Source organism: Suricata suricatta, chromosome 7 (genome assembly GCF_006229205.1).
Source record: "Suricata suricatta isolate VVHF042 chromosome 7, meerkat_22Aug2017_6uvM2_HiC, whole genome shotgun sequence".
NCBI classification, from domain to species: Eukaryota; Metazoa; Chordata; class Mammalia; order Carnivora; family Herpestidae; genus Suricata; species Suricata suricatta.
The window spans coordinates 59,510,309-59,519,505 of NC_043706.1; the positions used below are offsets into that span (position 1 = coordinate 59,510,309).

General features: G+C 38.4%; 1 long non-coding RNA gene across 1 annotated transcript; it reads right to left on the reverse strand.

Moving 5' to 3' along the window:
* Nucleotides 1–8,011: 8,011 nt before the first annotated feature.
* On the reverse strand, nucleotides 8,012–8,942 carry LOC115296953. Its single transcript, XR_003911162.1, has 2 exons — nucleotides 8,809–8,942; nucleotides 8,012–8,700 (listed from the first exon to the last, which is right to left on the reverse strand). It is a non-coding gene; the product is annotated as an uncharacterized LOC115296953 (long non-coding RNA).
* Between the last annotated feature and the right edge of the window lie 255 nt (nucleotides 8,943–9,197).

Below are 9,197 nucleotides of genomic sequence, written 5' to 3' on the forward strand. Positions count from 1 at the left end.
AAGGGGAAACAGGAATCAGATGATGTAGAGCATTGCAAGCCATGATTAAGAGGCTGGATTTATTATATGTGCCATGAGTTAATAACCAGTGTTTAAAAAAATGAAACAAAAACTTTTCAACATTTTTTGGAAGTACACATTTATTTGCCTTGAGAAAAACTGATTGGAAGTAAATTAACAAAGAATATTTGATACCAGATAGGAGGTTAGCACTTTGGGCTAGGCAAAAACCACATGCTTTGATAAAAAAAAAAAAAAAAGATGGCAGTAAAAAAGAGAAGAACATTTGATTTGAGATATATATGTTTGAGCTGTGTATTAGGTTTAATTGTGCTGCCCCCCAATTCATATGTCGACTCTCTACCTTTAGTATATTGGAATGTGATTTTCTTTGGAGTTAAAGTCTTAAAAAAGGTAATTAAGTTAAAATGAGGTGTGGGTCCCCATCCAATCTGACTGATGATGTCCTTATTTAAAAAAATGGGAATTGGGACATACAGAGACACCGGAGGTAGAGCACGCATAGTGGGACCACCATGAGAAGAAACAGCAAGAGTGTGGCCATCTGCAAGCCATGAAAAAAGCCTCAGAGAAAATCAATCATTCTGTCATGTTGATCTTGGGCCTGTAGTCTCCAGAACTGTGAGAAAATAAATGTCTGTTGTTTAAGCCACCCAGGCTGTGATATTTTGTTATGGCAGTCCTAGCAAACGAATACAAAGTGGAACAGACAATACTTATCAAAAGAATGAATGTAGGAGTGGTTAAAAAAAATGGGGCAGCAAGCAAAATTCCCATGTTTGCAGGATAGATAACTGTGTGGATAGTGGTGCCATTTCCTGTGATGGGAAGACTGAGGAAGAATACATTCCTCTGGAGTAGTCAGTTTTGTTTTGATTACCTAAAACCTGAGATGACTGTGAGACATTTTTAGTAGAGCTATCAATTAGACAATTGACTATATAAAAAGCTAGAGCTCAAAAGAGGTTTCCTAGCTAAAGAAATATACATGTGTGTGCCTGTGTGTATGTCAGAATGTATGCACATATACTTTCATTTTTGTTATTCATTTATTTGTTTGTGTATTTATTGTTAATTTAATGCCAGTATAGCTCATATAGAGTTATATTAGTTTCAGGTATACAATATAGTGATTTAACAATTCTATGCAATACTCAGTGCTCATCATGATAAGTGTACTCTTTAATCTCCCTCAGTAAATCCCTCTACCTACCGCCCTTCTGGTAATTTGTTCTCCAGAGTTAAGAGTCTAGTTTTTGGTTTGTCTCTCCTTTTCTTTGTTCATTTGTATTGTTTCTTAAATTCCACATACAAGTGAAATTATATGGTATTTTTTCCTCTAACATATTTCACTCAGCTTATACTCTCTAGCTAGCTCCATCCATCTCATTGCAAATGGCAAGATATCATTCCTTTTTAAGGCTGAATAATATTCCATTTCCAAACAAGGCACACAGATGGCCAACAGACACATGGAAAGGGGCTCAACATCACTCATCAGAGAAATGCAAATCGAAACTACAATGAGATCAGCTCACAACTGTCAGAATAGCTAAAATAAAAAACACAAGAAACAAGTGTTGGCAAGGATGAGAAGAAGAAATCCTTTGGCACTGCTGGTAACAAAACAAACTGATGCCTCCACTGTGGAAAACACGATGGAGGACCTTCAAACAATTAAAATAGAATTGCCATACAATCCAGTAATTTCAATACTGGGTATTAATCCCAGGAATATGAAAACACTAATTCAAAAAGATATATTCACCCCTATGTTTATTTTATTGCAGCATTATTTATAATAGCCAAATTATGGAAACAATCCAAATGTTCATGGATAGATGAATGAATAAAGAAGATGTAGTGTGTGTGTGTGTGTGTGTGTGTGTGTGTGTGTATACACATATATGTGTGTATCACATATATATTATATGTATAATGGAACTTAGCCATATATACATTCTGCTGGTGACAAATGGTAATAGAGGATTCATTAGATCACCAAGGGAGAGATGGGAGAGAAATGAGGGAATTCGATCTAACACTTATCATTAAGGAAGCTGCATTTCAAAGTCATATAGAAGAAAACCATCAGGAAGCTGGGAAGTCACTGCTAGGATGGTATGATAAAACGGAAATCAAGATGGAAAGAAGTGATTTTAAAAATGTAAGGCACAACAAGCAAAATGGTGCTACACCTTGGAGTAAAATGGAAAAAGAAATTTATCTATCAACTTGGTAACATAAAGGCCTTTAGTGACCTCGGCCAGAACTGTTTTAGAGGAACACTGAGGGTGGAAGCCAAATTAGAATGAATTGAGAAACGAAAAGGAAATGAGGAAATGAAGTGAGGTGATAGGCTGCTTTTTGAAGATTAATTATAAAGGGGAAATGAGGAATAGGAACTCTTATTAAAATTGTTTTAGGATGGCCATACTGCTTTAAAATATCAGTATACTGAGGGGTGCCTGGGTGGCTCGGGTCATGATCTCGCGGTTCATGAATTCAAGCCCCTCGTTGGGCTCTGTGCTGAAGGCTCGGAGCCTGGAGCCTGCTTCAGATTCTGTGTCTCCCTCTCTCTCTGCCCCTCCCCTACTCACGCTCTGTCTCTCTGTCTCTTAAAAATAAATAAATGTTAAAAAAATTAAAAATATATCTGTATATTGATAGAAATGATCCAGGAGACAAAAAAATTAAATGGGTGTGTAAGAGAATCAGTTGAAGTATGATCTGAGATACTCATGGATGGGGATGGCTTTTGAGATATGAGAAATATCTCCCTAGCGACTAGAAGAAAGGAGAAAATGGGAGAAGACACAGATTTAATGAATTTACTATGTAAGATGAGGGAGTTCCTATATGATCACATCTGTTTTATCAATTAAGGATAAAGAAAGCTATCAGTTAGAATTGAAGAACTGGAGGAAAGCTTTAAGTTTTAATGATCAAGTAAAAATTATAAAATATTAATAGGGTATAATAGCTTATAATAGAAAGTTATGAATTACAACCTGTGTGGTGAGGCCATCTGAACCTGGTGATTATGAGTGCATAGGGACCTCAGATTGCCTAAGGGTGTGAATTTCCTCACCACTGTTCTGTTTCATGAGGGCTGGTTCAGAGAGCAGTTGTACAGTACAGTATGTGTGGTAATTCAGCCATAAAAATGTAAAGGGAAAGCTGAAGGCTATAAGTAAATTATTGTAATAATGGGCATGGAATCCATGGGGGTGTGCATTAGTTATCTATTGTTGCATAACACGTTATCCCCAAACTTAGCAACTGGAAACAGTAAACATTTGGTATCATATAATTCCTATAGATTGGGCAGCCAGGAGCAGCTTAGCTGAGTGGTTCTCATTCAAGGTCTCTCCAAAGCTACTACCAAGATATTGGCCAGGACATCTCAATACTTGACTGGGGAAACTTTTACTTCTGAGTTCACTCATATAGCTATTGACAGGTCTTGGAAGATTTGCTTCTAATCAAACTCACATGGGTTTGGTTGTCTCCATAAGGCTGTCTCACAGCAGGACAAGTGGCATATCTCAGAGTGAGTGCTATATGGAAAGTGAAAGATCGGAGACAATCCTTTTATACTCTAAACTTGGAAGTGACATTCTATCACTGCTGCCTACTCACAGAAGCAAGTTTCTAAATCTAGCTTACACTCCAGGGGAGATGGTTACACAAAGGTGTGAATGAAAGGAAGCAGGGAGCATTGGGGGACATGTGAGAGGCTCCCTACCACAGGGTAAAATAAGGGAAGAAAAGGTAGGAGAAGAAATTAGTTGGAATGGATTACAGATCTGAATATTCTGGAAGACTTGGCTCCATATGGATATTGAGAAGGTGAGTTTATAAAAGTAGAAGATTGTAAGTACAAAGTTGGAACATTAAATTGGAAATATTGGAAGTGGAACAGTCATTGTCTATGGCCTCTTTAGTTGAAGGCTAAAGGAAAATGTGGCTGATGGGTATGAAGGAAAATACAGAAATGGAACTGAAAAGGTAGTGTGACATATAAGCCATATACATGGATGCTGAAAACATGAGAAGACAAGATATTGGATGGGCAGGAAAGCTAAGCCAGCAGCGAAAGGACTGCACAAGTAAAAAGTAAAACTTGAAGTCGGTAAAAAGACAGCAAGGAAGAAGAGGTATGGCTGCCAAAGGGAAATTACATAACCTCCAAGAATAAAAGGGGTATAAAAGTGAGATTAGAAGTAAATATTTGAAACCAGCAATGGAGAACAAGGACACTGATCCCATCTACCTATAATCCTTAATCAGAGTTTAGAAGAAGCATGCATGTAACTGGCTTCCACCTGACATGGTTGCAGGAGATGCCATGACTTCACAACATAGCAGGTTTCAGTCAACAGAAGGTACAAAGAGAACATTCTGCATAAAGTTATGTTGGCATATAAGAGAGATCTAGATGGCAAAGAGGGAGAATCTGGCAGAAAGAAAAATAGTGGGTCAGGACTGGTAAGGAACAGAGCTGGAGAGACACAAGCGTTCAGAAATAATAGATAATCAATTGACCTCAATCTCTGGTGTTGATTAAGGTCAACAGATATGCTGGTACTCACAACTTTAGTTCTTGTCATCAGTATTGGTAGGGTTGGAACTCAATCTGACAAAAAAAATGATCACAGTGAGGGAAGAATAAGAATGTAATGGGTTGTCTTTACACTGGTAGATGGCAGCAAAAAAGGAATGGCAAATCTGGTAAAACTATGGAGATCTTAAAAATTATGGTAGAGTAGAACATTTTCAATATTTGACTGGAACAGTTTTGATTCTTCCCAGCCTAGGATTTTGTTGCATTTTTCTCTCATTGTTTCTATGTCTTGTGAGATACCTTGTTTAATTTAGAAAATATTATGAAGAATCATAGAAACTACTTGGTCACACCCTTCCTTTCTTATGAGGAAACTGAAGTCCAAAGAATGCACAGCTTCTTTTCTTTAACCAGGTATATAATCAGTGTCAGCTTCAGGGGTAAAAATGAAGAATCTTTATAGTTCATTTGAAATCCTAGAAATTAAAGATAATGGCATAAATATAGCAACTTTATATAAGAAAGTAGATTAAAATAAACGACAAGAGAAGAATTTGGAGTAAATTCATATTTAACTGCAAACATGTATTTTGAGCTTTTTAAAGTCCATATTTTCCAAGACACTTCCATTCCACACAAATGTGACATTATATGGTACCTACCCATGGCATTTCCTGAATCACAAATGAAGCCTTCGGAATTGATGGTCAAAAACTTTTTACCAATGTAAGTGTTTTACATGTGTTATTGTAGAGGAAAAGAATGGTAAAAAATGTAAACTTGATGCAAATGAGTTCTTTGGTAAAAAGTACTCTGGCTATGTCTGGCCTCCGGCAAGTCTGGACTAAGTAGCTAAAGATAACCATCAATTCATTTATTTCTTTGCTCTACTCTACTCTTCCAGTTTTTAGTGTTTTTGTCATGTATTTTCTATTTGGGAATACCCAAACAGAAAAATGGCCTTTTCTTTTTTTTTTTTTTAGATAGAGAACTGAGAAGAATCAGCTTAGTTCCTGAGAAACTTCATTATTTAATAATAAGAAGAAAGAAGAGGGAGGAAGAGGAAGAGGAGAAAGAAGTTCTTTCAGTTCATAGTAAATATGCTAATTTAAGCATAAAGTAAGTGCTTGCACTTTTAATCATGTAATATTTTAATCATTTTATTAACACAAAATAAAGCATTAGTTGATTAGAGTAAATAATAAGATAGTTAAGGTTCATATTTCTGAAGTTATGACATTAATTTCCTCTTATTATGGAATTAGTGGTTGTCAGATGTTTGTGTGTGTGTGTCTATGTGTGTGTTGGAGACATTAAGCATTGAAAAATAAGAGCATATTAAAAAAGAATACTGTACAAACTTATTTGTGCCTAAAGCCTTACTGAAGAAAAGTTATAAAACTTAAAAGTGGTAATACAGTCACACCCCAAGGAAAATGAGAGAAAGTGATGAGGGGAAAGAAAACCCTTTCTAAAACTAAGTAAGCATATTCAAAGCATATTCTTGTCATTTGAGCCTGAGAATAATTGTGTAGGTAATAGTGAATTTTAAGAAATGATCCTGGAGGATGGGGTTCTGTTTTTATTCTATTATAGAACGACTAAACAGTAAAAAATAAAAGGCAAGAGAAGTAAAAGAGAGAAATTATTCTTAGAAATCCGATTTCTCTGAAGTAATCTTTAAAAATATATAATTAAGAGATCAATTTGAAAAACTTTACATGCCTGGCCCAATTTAAAAAACAAGATTATATTTTGTTGTGTTAATACTGGTTTTCTCAACAGTCCTTTCAAAAGTTGGGAAAGAAACATATGAAAATTAGTTTATACAATCAATCTGGTAGTTTGGGGGAGAGAACACTTTATACAAAAGAGAAATGTAAAGGAGTATAGTGAAACCATCCTCCCAAATACATATATCCTAACAGAAATATATGTTAATGTGTTATATATAGATGTGTGTGCACACTTAAACATAATGTATTCATACATACATGCATGTACATGTAATGTGTGTGTTAAATATGTATCTGTGTTTGTATGCATACAGACATACACAGATAAGGGATTAGTGAGAAGCAAATGAAGGCTGATGATTATAATGTGAAATGGTTATTTTTGAGATGTGTTGAAGCATAAAAGCAGACCAATCTCAATAGGGAGGAAAGGACACAGAGAGCCTACAGTGTGTAAACTCCTGCCCTTTTTATTGTTGGGTCAGTGTGTCAGCAGTGCTTTCACTTGTAACATAGTGCAGACATGAATCAGGGTGGCTCTTCCTTAGTCTGCCTGTGGAATTGTGCTGTTGTTAGGGTCCAGAGACCAGAATCTCCATATATGGTTCTTTTTGTGATTCTTGATTATGACCCCCTGAGGAAGTCAGACCAGCCTGGGGTTACTGGAGATGGTGTCTTGCTTGGCATATTTATCATCCACAAATCATCTGCTATAAATATACCTTAGCAGGATCATCAGGCTGGCTCAGTAGCCTGCAATTTATGAAGGTTATGGGAAACAGTGTGAAGGGTGAAGTGCTTTATTAAGGGTGGCTTTCTCCCTGACCCAGCCCTGTGTTCTACTTGAATATAAATGACCCTGGGAATAAGTGCTCCTTTCCATTTAGGATTAAGTCTTTTTAAATTATCCCTTTCGGCTGTTATTCTTATGTCACTATGTCACGACTTCAAGATTTTCTAAGAAACATCAGAATCACAGTGTTCACAGATAATGTGAGCAATTACTGGATGCAAAATAGCTATATATCTAAAATTCTTATTGTTTTTTAATGTACAAATCATGCAGAACATTCTCCTTTTCCCCATTTTTTAGCATCTGTCACTAATCTCTATTTTTGCTTGTCACAAAGTAACAGAACTGACCAAAATGTCTTGCAAATATCATAATTATAATCTCTATGGAAGTTGAAATAAAGGAAATGTGATTCTCCTTTGTATTGCTGAATATTTGTTTTTAAAAGAAAATGTGTTTACACAATGTTTAGAATGATATCCTAGACATAAACCTTATTTTCCTTTCACCTTCCCTTAAATGAATAAAAAATATTGTAATGAACCAAAATGACACAAAACCAAAACGCCACACAGGCTGTTCTCTCAGCCAGTGAGTGTTCCTGGAACATGGTTAAAGCTTGTTGGATGGGGAATGATTAACTGTTTCCCTTACAGGATGTTATTCTGAACACTTGTCCTAGAAGAGAAAGCCTTGAAGAGGGTCACCCTATTAATATGTATTAAGAAGTAAAGGGCCAATTTTATATTTCAAACAACTCCAGTGAATAAAATCATTGGCACCTTTCTATTTTCACTATAGTCATCTTTTAAAATAATGTTCTTGGCTCTCCATTTGCCCCAGGGGAGAGGAACAACAAGAGAAAGAAAAATGCAGAAAGAGTAGGAGAGAAGATGATGGAAATTTGTTTTATTCAACTTCACCTGCCGCTCAAGCCACTCACCCTTAGACTCTGGCACTTCATAGGAATTACCCATTCTGGTCGCCCCCACCGAATCACCACACTATTTTGCCACTTGTTTTGCAAACCACCAACTGCGTTTACAAGTAGAAACATAATCAGTAGGCGAATGACCTTTTGCAGCATTGTATCTGAAGCTAGTTCATCAAACACTTGTCAGCCAACTGTCCAGGGGGCAAATAAATAAATAAATAAGGTGGGGAGTGGTGGAAATTCACCCTTTTTGTTGCGGTTAAATCGAGAATCTGAAGCTTTTCCTCCCCCTTTCCCTCGTTTTTTTCCCTCCTCCTGTCCACAAAACCTGTTACTAGGGAAACTTAAAAAAGAATCAGATACATTAAGAAAACAAAAGTTTAGACCCCACAATCATGATCCCATTGCCATGCAGAAAGCAATGCAAGATGCCCAACCTCGGTCGCCGCACCGCGGTCCTGACAAAGCCTGTATCTAGCCAGAACAAACAAGATGTTAATTGCAGCCTCGCTGAGAAAAACTAGTATTGTTCCAGTCGGGGACACGCAGCATTTCGGGAACTGAGATGTGCCCCGTCCGCTAAGGAGTGGATCAATTCATCTGAATCTCCGCGATGAAATGACAGCTCTTCGGTTGCGACAGGTCCGCGCTGAAAGAAAAAGACGATCAAGTCCACTATATACTTCCCACCCCTCAGAGTGGCCTTCCAGTCCTCCGCACGCCCCCCTCGCTTCGCCTCCCAGTGAGTTTCTCTTACAGTTGGTCGCCGCCAGCCCCAGCGGTGGGAACTGAGGATGCAAAAACCTCCCAGACGCAGAAAACACCGCTTTCGGGACGTGCTTGGTTTTGAGTAGCCGTGACGTGCAGGCTCACCGCGGCCCTGGCTGGAGCACCGCGGAGCCCCCCTCCCGCCGGGCCTCCCTCCTTTCCCACCCCGCCGCTTCCCTCCTCTTCTCTCACACACACACCCGCCCGCGCTCTCGGGAGGCAGAACTACGGGAAGGCACAGCGGCGGCGCAGCGCTCGTCGAGCCTCGGGCCGGCCGCCAGGCTCACCGTACTTGCGCTGGAGCTAGGCGCGGGGCGCGCAGAGCCCAGGGGCGCGCGCGCGCACGAGCACGCGGTAGACCGGCGCGCGGGCTCGCAC